Source organism: Bidens hawaiensis, unplaced genomic scaffold (assembly GCF_021521415.1).
Source record: "Bidens hawaiensis isolate Kalapana, Puna unplaced genomic scaffold, B.hawaiensis_p1.1 tig00013437_1, whole genome shotgun sequence".
In the NCBI taxonomy this organism is placed as follows: Eukaryota; Viridiplantae; Streptophyta; class Magnoliopsida; order Asterales; family Asteraceae; genus Bidens; species Bidens hawaiensis.
The window spans coordinates 1-16422 of NW_027492141.1; positions in this window are offsets into that span (position 1 = coordinate 1).

A 16422-nucleotide genomic window follows, 5' to 3' on the forward strand; every position below is an offset into this window, starting at 1 on the left:
TAACTAAAAGACAAAAATACATCAAAAAATTCCGAAAAAATTTGGAAACCAATGCCAGCAACATGTTGTCGGAATAAATAATTTATTTTTTATTTTAAAAAATCATCTTAAATATAAAATGAATAATAAAAAAATCCCTTCCCAATCCCGACGACACGTCATCGTAATAGATAACTAATATTTTATTTTCCTTTCCTTTCTTTTTCATATGATATATGATACTAACTAATATCTAAAAACAAAAAACCATTAAAAAAATTCAAAACTAGATAATAAAAATCATTACTATTTTAAATCATTTTAAATAAAAACTAAATAATAAGAAATTCACTAACCACCCAATCCCGACGACATGTCATCCTAATAGATAACTAATATTTAATTTTCCTTATCCTTTTTCATATGATACTAACTGATATCTAAAAACAAAAAACAAAAAAACATTAAAAAATTCAAAACTAGATAATAAAAAATAATAAAAAATTTACTATTTTAAATCATTTTAAATAAAAACTAAATAATAAAAAATTCACTAACCAATACCAATAACAAGTCGTTGGGATAAATAATTACTATTTTCTTTCCTTTTTTTCTAACAATAAAAAAAAATATAAACATAATGGTACATGTTTAAAATAATTATTTTTTACTTATAATACACTAATGATGGCTAGATACATACATTCATGGTTACATGTCGTTGTCGATATTTTGGATTTGTCACAAAACATTTAAGTACACACATCATTTTAACATACATATTAAATACATACACGCACGCACGCTTACATGGATATGTACATACATACATGCTTACATGTATAACGCACACATACACACATATACGCCACGCATGCACGTACGCACACACGCTTTGCTTGTAGCATAATAGACTAACCTAGTTACATACACATACATATATATGTAACCATGTATTTATGTGTATATGCATGCATGTGATGGTAACTATGTGGGCTATGGCTAACTCTGATTAATCTTAGATCTAAGAGTTCTTTTAACTGAATGCTGAATTCCTTTTGGTCTTCTGGATTATATCTCAGGGCTTTATTCTTATTTCTTTATCTTTATCTTTCATTTCTAATTTTGCTATTATCTGGTTTTTCTCCCAAAATTGTAATGGGTTCTCTGTATAACATCGCATTAATTTCTATTACCAGTTAGATTTTTATTAAGAAATGATAATACACAGGTAAAAGCTTTTATAAAAAACAACTTACCTTCTAAACCTGAGTATAAAAGATTAATTAGATGGCAAACTTTACTATATGAGTTACAATTTTGACATAGAAATAATTAAATCTGAGAAAAATATCTTAGCGGATTTTTTAACCAGAGACGGAAGAAAGTGAAATAGCTCAAAAAATGGATAAGTATCTTGAAGGCATGGATAGGTAGGTGATGTCGATAAAAGAAATTATAAAAGACGTGAAAGAAATGTTGTGTTACTTTAATACTCTTCCTGAAGAGATCTCGGACCTTAAAGATTTAATCACAATAAATTGTCTTCTTATAGATTCAAAGGTAGTCTTCTATGAATTCGACAGCATGCGGATAAAATCCCTGTGAAGAATCAAATAAAAGAAAAAATAGATGTATCTTCTTTATATAAGGAGGTAAAAAGGGAAAAAAGAGACATCCTTCATCTTCAAAAGGAGTGCAAACGATAGATCTTACTTCAGACCAAGATGAGCCAAAGGAAAAAGATTTCAGTTTTAAACCACACTCAGAAAAAACTTTTAATTTTGAAAATATTTTTCAAAAATATCGCCTCAACAAAATCCTGTTGAACAACAATGGTTTAAAATGAAAGAAGTATATAACTTTGGAAATACAGAAATAAGATATGTTGATTGTACTGGGGTTTACTCTAGAATCAATTACATACAAGTAACTCTCCTGAAGAGATAAGATACCGGTATGATTTTAGAGCAATAAATTCGATATACCTTACATTGTCAAATTTTCCAGAAATAGACATGTCCCAGAAATATCTTTTTTTTTCTTTTACCTAAATGGGCTAGGGATGGAGTAAGAGATAGTTATCTATATAACTCTACTATTACTTCCAATGATATTATAGTTTTAAAGTTATTTCTGCAAGGCCTGATTTTTATAAAATAATAATTACCCTGCATATCTTTTAATCATAATAGAAAAAGTTAATGTATTTCATACTTACAATATAAAAACAAAAAGATAAAAAAAACTTTTCAAAGTTTGAATGAAAATGATATTCATTACAGAAGAGCACTTGGTATAAAGATAGTTCTTTCTACCTCGGAAAATATTTTTAAAAAAGAATTTAGAACTTATGGTGGGACAAAATGCATTCTTCTGCTATGATAGCTCCTGCAAGAAAAACTCCCTATGGTAGCTAAAAAATACATAGAAGACAAAATCTGATTCTTGGATACAGGTATTATTGAATCAAGCCCTCAGGCTCAACACAAACTTTGCTTTGAAAGAAAACATCAAATGAATGTCTGCCCAGCTTGTTCTTAACAAAAAGATAAAATGAGTATTGATTTTCCAAGAGAGAGTGAAACATCTGAAGATTGAGATTTATAAAGATTGAGATTGAGATTTTTATAAATCCCATATACTAAATATGATTTTATAATTTTATATTATAAAAGAGATATGAATTAATAAAACTTATAATAGTCCAAAGTTTGGAGTTCCAACACCTGCTATCTTGAAAAATATGATTGTGGAAAAGACAAAATTTGAAGTAAAGCCAAAGTTTCAAGTTTTCATGTGAAGCTTTAACGAAAATGTATAACTTTTTGACAATAGCAAGTTTCAAGATGGAATCCATACAAAAAAGGAGAAAAGATGAAAAAAAAAGAAGTCTATCTAAAAGAAGAAAGGTTTATAAAGGAAAGAACGAAGAGGAGATCATCGGGCCTTCAACAAAATTTCAAAACAAGTGTTTTAAGTTTCATGTATTAATAGTATATTTTTATGTACTTTCCTTTACATCTCAATTGTAATATATCCATCATGAAATAAAACTTTATATTCCTTATAATACCTTGTTCCTTATAATACCTTTGAGTGTTCTTTTTATTTAAAATATTTTTATTTTAAAAAGAAGAATCATCCAACTACAAACTGTTTCTTTTTTACCCTACATCGGATGTAGGAAACGAAACTTAGTTGCGCGGAATATTGCTGAAGGAGTCAGAGATGAGTTACCTACAGTTATTTAGGTTTGGTCTAGAATAAACTAGTAAAATGACTCCTGGTGTAACCCGTCACCATTCAAAAATTTTAATTTTCTAAGTTTTATGACTGTTATGTTATTTATCTTTTTGGTACTATTAAGTTTTATGACTTTTATCATTTAAGCTGTGTAATATGTTTTGAATTTTGAAGTAACTATTTTGACTTTTGAACTTAAGTCTTGAAGTTATTTATGAAATTTCACGTACAAAAATAACACCTAGTTTAATTGGTACATCGTACCAAATAATATGGTACATCGTACCGAAGCGATCTGAAATGAGCCTATACCCCCATCGTACCGAATTTTAGTAACCTAGCGAATTGCGATCCCGTACCACATTCCCGTACCGAAGCGTACCGCTATTCATATGACTATGGTGTATACGCATAGCAATTTTTATCTACCATCGTCCATCACGTCATCTCCCAGTGGTCGATGGTCATTCTTCCCTCATCAATGCTTCAAGTTTTCGTGGTTCCATTAAAAATGTTTTTTCTTTTTCTTTTTAATTAAATGGGCTTGCAGCTTTTATATTCATTAGGCTATATGGTTAAACGATTTTTTCACACGTTAATGAATTTAATTTTTGTTTGGTTTGACTGCTCCTAATTTGGTTTTGTTTACACATTTGATTTCAATTTTAGTTTTGAGCATGAGAAATGTTTAAGCCAAGTTTTAGTTGAATTAAGCTTGTTTGGTTTGACTGCTCCTAATTTGGTATTTTTTTTGTAAACACAAGATTTGTTGTTGTCAATAATTTCAGAATGGAGATATCTTGGATTATGCACTATACGATACAAGACAAATGCTACTACTTTACATGGTGAACAACTACAAAGCTATCATAGATGCTACAATGGGACTAGACTACTTTCAAAAGATTTTTACACACAAGGTTAGCCTTTGCTACTGATTGGTTTATGATTAGTCTATAACTTGTTAATGTGTTGATCCTTTGTTGAACCATAATACTCCTTAAAACGGTGTTTATAGCTATGTTAAAAGTGCTTTAGCTAAAAATGCATTTAAGTGTTTGTTTTCTTGGTGTTTAATAAAATGCCTTGCTCATCATTTTGGGTAGTTACTGAAAATTTGTTGATTTCTTATGAAATTTCTCAATGCAAGATCCTCAGTGAAGTAGTGTGTAACATTTTATGAGTTTTCTTTGTAACCACCCCCACTTTAGGGCCAAATTTTGTTTCTTTTAATTTTTTGCTATGTAAATTGAACAGCATTAAGAAGAACACGGTATCCATCGAGCCTAATCCATCTTTAAAGTATTGGGCATGGCCAACATACCAAATTCCCTTAAATCGAATCTAAGGAGGTGTTTAGGATTCCTTATTTTACTTTCTCATAACTTTTTATTAAATTAATAAGTTACAAAAGTGTAACTTATGGAACCTTTTCTCCCACAATATAAGCAATCCAAAACACCTTATTACTTTTTAAAAAGTTAATAAGTTATAAGTTGGTGAAAATAAGCAATCCCAAACACCTCCTAAATCCTAATAACACAAATATTTAAATCCAAATCACAACCGTTTAATACATGAACAACTAACCAGTATTATATAAAACCCTTCACTACATAATTAAACCCTCATTTTACTCACCAAATTACCTACAATATTAAGTTTTAATATTTATTATTTTATTAATATTTAATTTACATATTAAAAGTAATAAAAAGATAAAGTAACAATTCAAATCCAAAGCCAATCCTACATCTAAAACCATCGACCACACCTCTTTCTACCCTTTGCCTGAAAACATCATAGATCCTCCTCACCAAATAGCACCAAGACCACCACATCCTCTCTTGTAAACGCTATGGCCACCACCATGTCCAAATCATCTGCCGCCTCCATATACCATGCATATCCTCACCTAGAACACAAACGCCACCGTCGTCTGCCGCCTCTAATAACATGGTGCCGCTTGTCACCTCCAGCAACTTAGAGCTACTTGCCACCTCCATGACTTCTCTACCACCACCATTAATTACAATCGTTCACTGCCAACGATTATAGAAGAAAAGGGGTCGACAACTAAGTCGCAGAATTGGATTTAAACCTCCACATGTTCAATAGATTTGTTGTCACCGATGGCCTGAACTGGACGACTGTTCTAAGTTTAGGTTTTAATGAGAACGTATCGGATGTTTTGAATTTAGGTTGAGGAAGTTTGGAGAATAATGATGTAAAAAGGGTCGAATCAGATCTGGATTGTGTTAATGGTGATTTATTAGGGTTTCCAAGTTGTTAGGGCAGGAGAGATAAAATAAATTTGGATGAGGTTGCAAAGGTAAGTTGGATTTGGTTGGTTGATTGGCGGTGATTGTTGATCTTCATCTTTGTCTGAAGATGTATAGTAGCTATCAAAGATCATAACCAAAATCAAAAGAAAACTCCCCATATTAGAATATGATTTCTAGGGTTTTTGAGGTGGTGATGGTGACGATGACCAATTATGGTGGTGGGATTTTAATTTTAGTAAAATATATATAATGATATTTTTTTAATTATTTATTACTAGTTAATGAAAAAGGGATGGAAATTACCATTATGCCTCACGTGTATTGTAGATACATAAATTTAACTGAGAAATTGGAAGACCGTTAGTGGAAATGACTAAAACTAAGGCAAACATCTAATAAAGGACAAAGAGTGAAACTCATTTTTAAAAAGGACTCAATCCATAATTTTAGATATTTAAAAGGACAAAATTTGTAATTTTTTCTTTTTTAAATAATATTAACGTATGAAAAAGTTATGTCTGTTGAAAAATTGTTGGTGGGAAGTTAGTTTACAATTAAAATTAAAAAAAATATATAGGCAAAGATGAAAGATGAATGTCAAAAGTTGTAACTATTTCTTAAATTTACAAAATTTGAGTAAAATCGAGAGAGCAATCTTGTAACTATTTCTATACATATTTTCTAATGGACAATGTTGCCCCTATATTGCATGCAATATAAGGTGTACCTTATGCATTACAAATTGTGAATTACTTAAAATATAGGTGTCTTAATTTGCTCATCAATTGTGTATTATATATAGTATAGATAAGTTATAATTTTTGTAATAGAGGATTGTAGGGTCATTTCACACTAACTTAAACAAACATGGTTAACGTAGTTAATGATTTATTAGACTAGGATTGTTATTGTCAGCATAAACGAAAGTTGGGATTGCTATTGTGATGTGGTTCTCACGGTAGTTCAAATGGCCTAAGAATATAAAGGATTGAGATAGAAGAGATAGTACTTAACTCAATTAATCTGCATGTCATTCATTAAAGAAAGAGCCATTTAAATAGGGAAACAAACAAACTAGACTCAACTGACCCCACTAAAATCATGGAACAATAACTACCTAAACGTGGGATAGGAAGCATCCCCACTATCCCTTTATTCTCACACATGCTTAAAAAAGAAAACAAACAAAACAACTAACTTAAACAAATAACTTATGAAACATGACCATAGAATGACCTCTCATGCATGCAGACCCAACCCGGTACACATCATATTGATCATATTATTAGTTGGAATTATTATTTGACCAAGAGTAAATAGTTAGGATTATTAATATACAATTTTCCTATAATTATAAGCCAAACATGGAAAAATACTGAAACATAAGAAAAATGTAGTAGAATTTTGCTGGAATTCTGTGACCCTCTACCGGCGACTTGAGTGAGTAAAATTATTTTAAGAGTTAAGTGTCATTTTAGTACATGTGGTTTGTCTAATTATGCAACTTTAGTACCGTTTTTGAATTTATTGCAAATGACTACCTCACTTTTCTAAAATTTGTCATTTTAGTACTTTTTTTAATCTTATCTATTTTGTCTGTTAAGTTAGGGTAATTTCGTTTATTTTATTTATTTTCTCTTTTGAGCTAAGTGCCATTTCAGATCTGTGGTTTGTTTAATTACGCAATTTTAGTACATTTTTTAAATTTATTGCAACTAGATACTTGGATTAGTTGTGGATACATAGGTAACCTAAGAAAGACATTACATACTACAATTAAAAGATAATCTCTAACCCTAAATGAACTGATCAACCTTAAATATCAAAGAGCTACTGTTATCATACTTAAACTTTTGAAAAAAAAAAATCAATGCACATCAAGCAATTGCAAGAAAAATGGCTAAGATGAACAGAGATCTTGAGCTACTATAAGTAATTGGCAATCAAGAACAAAAGGCTAAAAAAATATGTTATACATTTAATGGTTGTTTTTCATCTTCCGTCATGTATTTTAGTTACCTTTTAATTGTAATATGAAAAATTTTTAAGTTTAACGACAACACTTTTCCCGACTACATGTCGTCGGGACAAGATTTTTAAATTTATACCAACTATATGTCGTTGGGAAACTTCATAAATCGTTGTTGGGATAGGGCACAATGGGGTAAAGCATGTTGTCTTCGAAAGCATCAATGTGATAAAAAAAAATACGTCCTTCGGCTGGCATCTTGTATTTTCAGAACTTTCTAAACTTTCCAGAGTACTCATCTTTCCCTTGTTCACTTCAAAACTTGCAAAATTTTTCTTCGACTCCTTTCTTAATTTGTCGTTGACCCACCTAGCCAGGCCTGACTCATTATCAATCTCACATGGTAGTCTTGAAAAATGATTCATATCCATTTCAGACGGTGTATGCAGCTGACAAGTTGCAGATAGGTTAGATCACCATTGCATCTTCTGATTACCCAAACACCATTTTCATAATTCCACTTTCTGAATATTATGGGACTAGCATCATGAAAGGGATTGTTTCTGTCTTGAAGCTCCAACCATTACTAATAGCAATTCATTTGCTCTTGCGAATAAAGATCTTTCCCCTTCAGCTAGAGCATTTTACAGTTCAGGCTCAGAAAGCATTTGTGAAGGGCCAACATTGTCAATGACTTCTTTACCTATTTCATAGTCAATGTCATACATTGACTCAATGCTGCCTGAGGCCGGAGACAATGGACTGGGGGACATCTCATCATAATTCTCCTTAAATTGCTCGTCAATGTTTCGCTCCATGAGTCTGTCTTTCTCAAAATGCCTCTCGGCCTCCAATTCTTCAGCTCGTCTCTGCTTCAGATTCATCTTCAACACCCTTTGAACCATCACCTTATTGATTTCCAACACCGCCATCACCACCACAACCACCACCACCATCATCATCGTCATCATCATCATCATCATCGAACGAATCATGAACATTATCATCACCATCATTATTATTTTCCTTCTCCTCATCACCATCATCATCATTATCACCGCCACCTTCTTCTTCAGTCACAACCTGTTGTTGAACGGTTGTGCCTAAAGGACCAACACCCTTATCACCATCATCACCCTTATCATCATTAGAAGAAGTTTCATCACTTCTGCTTTCCCAACTTCTGAACAGCTTATTCGGCTTTTTCTTCAACTCATTCACAACATCATCACCCATTTTTTTAAAAAATATTTTTGCTTTGATAATTTGTTAACTTGTTTTTTTAACAACTAACAAATATAGAATTGCCTAAGTACTATGTATGAGGTGATCCAATGGTAAAAGGCCATGGTCAGCCAGCCCAACCCAGCCGAACAAAGCCTAAATTTAAGCGCCTCCATGTTATCTCCAGTTTCGGGAAAATCCACCCGCCCAAAGGCCAACTGGTTGTAAACCCAGTCGCCCTTAGGACCGAACTAGAGATCACAAAGATTTCAGTCTTTCTTTATTGAGTCATGCCCCCTCCAAAATTAACTGGTTAATCAAATAAAAATTCAATTGTAGATGCCTTTTTCTTATGAAATTCACATTTTATTGGACATTAATATGATATTTAGAAAATTGTTTAAAATATGGTTATTGGTTAACAATAGTTATTACCTACTATTTGGTTAACTATAATTGTAAACTGGTTGATAAATTTTTACGGGTTTAAATTTTTTGCACAACACGAACGTAACATAAATATTTGTGGTTTTGTGTTTAATGTAATTGTGTTTGGGGTTTTGTCTAAACAAGTTTGAGTTGAGTTTGTATGGTTTGGATCAGTTTCAGACGCAAACACGTTTAGCTGACAGGTAGTGTGTGTCAACTAATGGGTTTTTTTGGGTGACATGTTAGTCCATTTCCAATTCACTTCATTATATGCCCCACTTCGGTGTTACAACATGGATATGTATTATTAGGGGTGTTATCAAATCGAATAATGAATTATCAAGTTAATCGAATCTTATAATCTGAATAATTTACTTTTTTGTTGGTGTTCGTATTCGTATTTGAATAAAAGTTGCATTATTCGATTCGAATTCGTATTTGTATTATATGCTATATTCGAAATTCGATTCGATTCATATTTGAAACTCGAATTCGAATAAATTTGATTTGTTTTAAGTTCACCTATGTTAAAAAATTTTAAAACCAAACTCATAATTGTAAAACACACAAATCTTACTATACTATTAAAGCAAAACAAGATATCCACATGGCCTTCAACTAGCATGTCCATATAGGCTTTCAAGTCATTTGGTTTCCATCTATAGATTTGCCACATAATTCACTAATTAATGTTTTCTAGAATCATAACATCACTAATTAATGTTTTCAAGAATCATAACAAACTATTTCCTTTCAAATGATTTAAAACCCAATTTTGACTACAATTAATTATTTATAACTGATTTTGTGTTTCCTTTTTTAATAACTATTATTTTAACAATTCAATTATTTGTATGTTTATCCAGTTTCTCATTCACACTATTTATACATATTTTTTCTACATCATGTAGTTTTTGCAGAGAACAAGGTAAAGAATTATTATGACATCTACATATATATATATATGACGTTTGAAATATTTTTCATCTGTGTGTAACATAGGCCACTATCCTAGTATTAGTTTAAAGTAGCTACAATACCATTTGATAAAAATTTAAAATTAAAATATAAATAGTATGGGATAAGAAATAATAATATATGCTATTAGGTTTGTATATTTTGTAATGTACATTTATTATTTATGGATTTTGCCCACACAATACACACATACACATATCTATATATATATACATATATATATATACATATATATATATGGTAAAGATCTTAAGTTAACTTTTTGAAATTGAGAATTTTGAGAACTATTTTGTACCACAAAAAAACTTTTTTTTAAAAATATTAAAAAAATTATAAAACAAAAAAACGAAAATTTTAAAAAAGTAAAAAAACCAAAATTTTTATTTTTCATCCTGATTTCATTAAAAAAAACCTAATTATACACATATGTATATATTTATTAATCTCCATTTACATAATGTACACATATGTGCATTATCATTTATCTTAATGGTACATATGCGTAAGAATAACATGTATAAAATTATAAAAATAAGTATTATATATATATGTATGTATAATTTTGCTAAACTGATATTTTTTTATGAAACTGAGATGAAAGATAAAATTTTTGGTTTTTTTACCTTTTCTATTTTTCCGTTTTATATATATATATATATATAGTTTTTATTTTTCTTAAAAAGATGTTTTTTCTTTGTCTAAAATGGGTCTCAAAATTCTACATTTCAAAATGGTTCTTACATGATCAAATTTCGAATTTCGAATCGAATAAAAAATTGTAAATTCACATTCGATTACCATACTCGAATATGATTCGAATCCTAATAATCGAATCTCGAATGTTTTGAATCCGAATCAAATTTTGAACAACCCTATGTATTATGTACCTTTGTCCTTTGATTTCGCTATAAAGGCTTACTTAGAAGTTAGAATCGTTATTACCATTCAAAAACTATACATTGTTTTTCTTTCTTGTTTCAATAAATCCATTCATTATTATTGCTTTACCTTCACTAAATTTACGTAACACCCATCATTTTCAAGCATACCATTTTTTTTTTAAAAGCAAATATCAATAAAAATCAAAAGAAACATTACAAGAAACAAAGGCCCAAGACATACAACGAATACAAATACAATATAAAAGAATAATTACAATAAAAAATTAACAAAATTAAACTTACATCACTTTTTCCAATCTGAGGCTAGAACTTTTGCTTCAATACTTCACCCAAACATACCAAGTGGAATAAGACTTCTCTTTTAAGTTTAGGAATGTATTGTGTAGATAAAGTTCATATCCATTTTTAAATATGAATGCAACTCTTTGACACCCTTGAACCTTGCAAGATCTATCATATCCTAGCATCACAAATACTGTGGTGCCAGAAACCTTTTCTATTGGGTTCGATCTTTTTAGTTGCCGGATTTCTATCAAGTCGACTTTAAAATTTTTGGCTCAAGTCTGGATTTTATGACTAAATTTTCAATCAAAATTCAATTAGGATTTTGGTGTTTTCAAAGAAGTATCAGGTTTCACATCTAATTTCAATATCGTTGATGTAATGAAGTAAAATAAAAAAAAAGACATTAACTTAAAAGGTGTGAGTAGGAGAGCAGACTGAATAATGAAAATGTAATTTGAGTTGGTCTTGAAGAAACCAAATTATTGGGTTTACGGAGGCTTGGGTTCAGTTTACTTGAAGACTAATTAGTTATGTTTAATGAAAATAGAATACATAGAAGATTTTGGGCCGATCCTATATATCTTTATTCGGGCCCTATTTATTATTATTATTATTGAATAAGCTCGTAACCCAAATACATTATCTTGTACTTGTAAGTCCTCCCGAGTGGGGTAGTAATAATAAAATTAGGTAACACATAGGATTTTGACATGCTAATATGTGGATTTTTTGTACTTATAGGTGTTTATAGTTGTTAAAACTCGCAGGGCCCCCTTGCGAGTTATCCACTTTTACAAAAAATAAGTTAGCAAACCACCTAGAAATACAAAGAGTTTCTCTTAACCACATGTAAGTACAAAAAATTCCTAATATGTAGAATTATATTAACAGGAATTATAGATGTGACAAAAGTCCCGGATTAGATTGAAATTTCTGAAGAAAATCATTAGTGTCAAAAGAACAATGTTTGACTTACAAAACTCAAAATCGGAGGGCAACCACCCTTAAAAGCAGTGTTCTTTCATCTCCTCTGAAATCTACTCATTTCGTCCAGGTTAAGTTGTTTGGACTACAAGTCGGAACACAGATTCTAAGAACAAAGTTTATAGTCTCGGATCTGCAAACACAAATCCAAACAAAGTGGATCGAACTCTGGCATGGCGGCACCACAGTTCGTTTTGCCTTGCCAAGACACAGGTCGAGTTCCACACATCGACAGGTTACTTACACAACTATCTCACACACCTAGATTCATTATTGTAATTCGTCAACCATCATAACATGGGCACTTCGAAGTTTTATAATCCATAGAATACAACTTCTCACAAACATGGAAACCTAAATAAATGCTGTAACACACAATACTTTTGTTACTTTTGACTTCGAAACTGAGAATCCAAACAAATGAACTACATTAAAAAGCTTGAGGCTCGAAGCTCGGTTTCTTGGGCCGTGGCTCGATCGATAAAAGCTCGAAGAAAACTTGATTTGAAACCTCCTGAGCTGAGTTGGGTCATTTTTGTAACCGAGCCAAAATCGACCCAGGCTCGGCTCGTTGGCTCGATCATAAGCTCATTTAACTTCAAAATCGTGCTAGAGCCTAGTTGAGTTGCCTTGTCTACTTTCGAGCCCAAGCTCGAAACCACCCTGGCTCGACTCGTGAACAGCCCTAATAATAAACGATAATCTGAATCTTTTCATAACATTTAACATGCTTATAATGATGCAAAATTCATAATAGCCTAAACCAAACTTAAAACATATTCTAAAAATTTATAAAAAAAGAAATAGGGGAATTGAGTGACTAAAAAGTGGGACAAAACAATTACGAGGCTCAGATCTGTAAACAATCTAGCAAAGAGGATAAATCCGCCATGGCTGCATAGTTACTTACCGGTTGCCATGTGAAAGCGCAAAGTCAATCACATGACCATCCGGGTTGCCCCGCCAAGATACAGATAATCTCAACTTTGTTCGATTTCACTCAGACACATTGAAATAATATCATCATCATAGCCTGTTAGTACACGGGTCATAATAATAATAATAATAATAATAATAATAATAATAATAATAATAATAATGTAGACAGTAGTAGCAGCCATTGTCATAAAATATTAAGGGTTGTTGGTTTGTGAAGAAAATCATTGGCGTGATGTTTGACTTTAAAAAAAGTCAAAATCGGAGTTGACACAGAGGAGGGCAACCACCCTTAAAAACCAATCCCCTCTGAAATCGCCTCATTTCGTCTGAGTGAATATGTCTCAAATAACAAATTGGAATGCACACCAGATGTTTGATGAAATGTTTCAATGAAGGAAGCAAGTGTTGTTCATTAAAAGGGAACGAAATCATTGGCTCAAACAAGAGAGAGAGAGAGAGAGAGAGGCTGGAGCCTTATTCGAATTTTCCAAGCATATGGCCCCAATTTGGGGGTACTTGACGGTGGTGATACTATTAATATTTAAGTCATAGCACTATGGTGCAAACGAGCCAAGTTTGAGTTTGACTAGGCTCAAGCTCGGCTCGTTTAATTTATACATGGATCGAGCTTGAATCTGACTCGTTTCAACCTCTATTTTTAAAGTTGGAGTCTAGCTCGTGAGTAATTTTTGAAGCCCGGCTCGTTTATTATTTATTAATTAATTTATATATACTTATAATTATATATAACATAATATAGATTATTAGTTAATTTTTTATAACTATATATATATATTATTAAACAAGTTCGGACTCGATAAGTGAAGATTGGGCTCAGGATCGTTTATTAAAAAAAGCTTATTTTTAGCCTGGAGCTCGGGCTTGATTAAGATCGGCAGATTGAATTTTTCACGAGCCGATCTCGAATAGCTTGCAAGCAGCTCGGCTTGTTCGAAGTTTGCACCCTAGTTAGCAGTTATATGGCCTTACAATTTTTTAGAAGTCAAAGACATTTATATGAGTCGATGAATGGCCTGGTTAAATTGAATAGTCTATTACTAATGTTCCATTGAGACAAGGCTGTTAGTCAGGTCAACCCGTTCGGATTTGTCGGGTTCGGCACCTACTGACACTAAAGCCGAGCTTAATCATGCCATTTCTGCTTATCATTTGGAAAGATGTATCTTGACAAAAGCCTCCGACGCTTAATCGGCACCCACTGACACTAAAGTCGTTCCACTCGTGCTTCTCTAACGAGAATAACTCTATTCCACTCTCCCAACAGTCCAGCAAGCCATTCCTAGCGGCTTAACCCTTGTTAAAGGTGAAAGAGCGTACTGAACACTTACCCTTTCTCGCCAACAAGTTAAGCCGTCTTACCTTTAACCCAAGTCTCTATTTTATGGTGGGAAAAAACTACTTGTTTTTAATCAAGGCCATTGAAAAGCTCCTTTCGTGTGTTGTTTTGCATTTACATATTAACATTAGTAGTGAATTAAATTTTATTACTTGAGAGTTTGTAAATAAATATGACAGTTCGGTGATCATCAAAGCCAACCGGGAGGAAAATTGATAATGTTTCAAAGTACTGTTTTATCGATTGGTGTGAGTCAATTAAGGATTTGCGGAGACAATATCTATGCATATTAAACTGATAAAGAGAATATTAAACTGATAAAGAGAATGATCTGAGGATACAATAAAGACCCATTTTATAAATAGATGGCTTTTGATTTTACTATCCAATTTACTAACAACCCAATTGCAGTGAATGCTTTTGCAATTAGTACACTAGCATAGCTTCTCTAGGTATGTGTTAAGAAAAACCGTCACGTTAGCATCATATCAGGTTTCAAACTCTTTTTAAAACCTTTTACTTTTTCCTACAACAAATCTTCACAAACTACTACATCATCACATACTTTAACAACATATTTACTTTTTATATTTCATATATGTTTAAATATACTCTACCTTTAATAAATATTATTTAAACACTAAATAGTTAAAATGTTAACATAATTATAAAATAGAACATATCATAGATAAAAGATAAAACATTACATAAAGAAATTACAAATATAATTCTATTGTTCAATAGAACATAAATGTTTAACTAAATCGCTTCAAAACACATTATGACATTATGAAGTGTTTTGCTATGTAATTCTTGGATTTTTTTTTACACGTTCTTCGAAATACAAAAGATGGAGACAAATATTGCGGAGTTTCGTCTTCACTGGAGCTCGTTTTTCAAGTTTGTACAGGTGACTTTAAAAAAGAATATATGAGTGTGAGTTTGAAAATGATTTAGAGTATGTATTTATAAGTTTTTTTTTAATTATGTATTAATTTTTGTTTAATGCATAGCGTTTGGGTGTTTATTATTATTATTATTATTATTATTATTATTATTATTATTTACCATCACCACCACCACTACTACGACTTTTTCTTAAATTTCATGCAACTAACTCACACCTAGATTCAGTGCTGTAATTCATTAACCGTTATTTGGTCATTTACTTTGTTACTTTTGATTTCAAAACCGAGAATCCAAACAAATGAACTACGTCAATGATGAATGATAATTCAGAATATTTCGATAACATATAACATGCTTATAATGATGATACATATAACACATACTACCAAAATAGTAAACCACATAAAAATTCTAAAAAAAAGACTTGGAGAAATTAAATGACCAAATAACGGGATTAAACGGTTAAGAGGCTCGGATCTATGGACAATCAAAAAAAGAGGATAAATCCGGCATTGCTGCATACTTACCGGTTGACACATGAAAGATGATCTTTCACATGACCATCCCCGTTGCTCTAGCAAAGATGCGGATAATCTCAACTTTGCACGATTTCGCTAAGACACATGGAAATTCATCATCACATCCACTTAAAAATCGTTCAAATCTTAACTTTCAAATGACAAAAAGTGAAAATATGGTCTTGGATTACAACAAATAAATCTTGCTATACCAAAGAAGCCAAACAAAAGAACTCGACTCAACAAGCTGGTCTGATGACGAGGGAACCCGTTTGGCTTATAAACCACACATCGGTTGTCCATACAACCGATATGTGACAAGTCCATATCTTGCAATGATTTCGGTCCATACAATTCAAAACACTTTCATAACATATAACACCCACTACCAAAATAGCCTAAATCAAACTTAAAACAC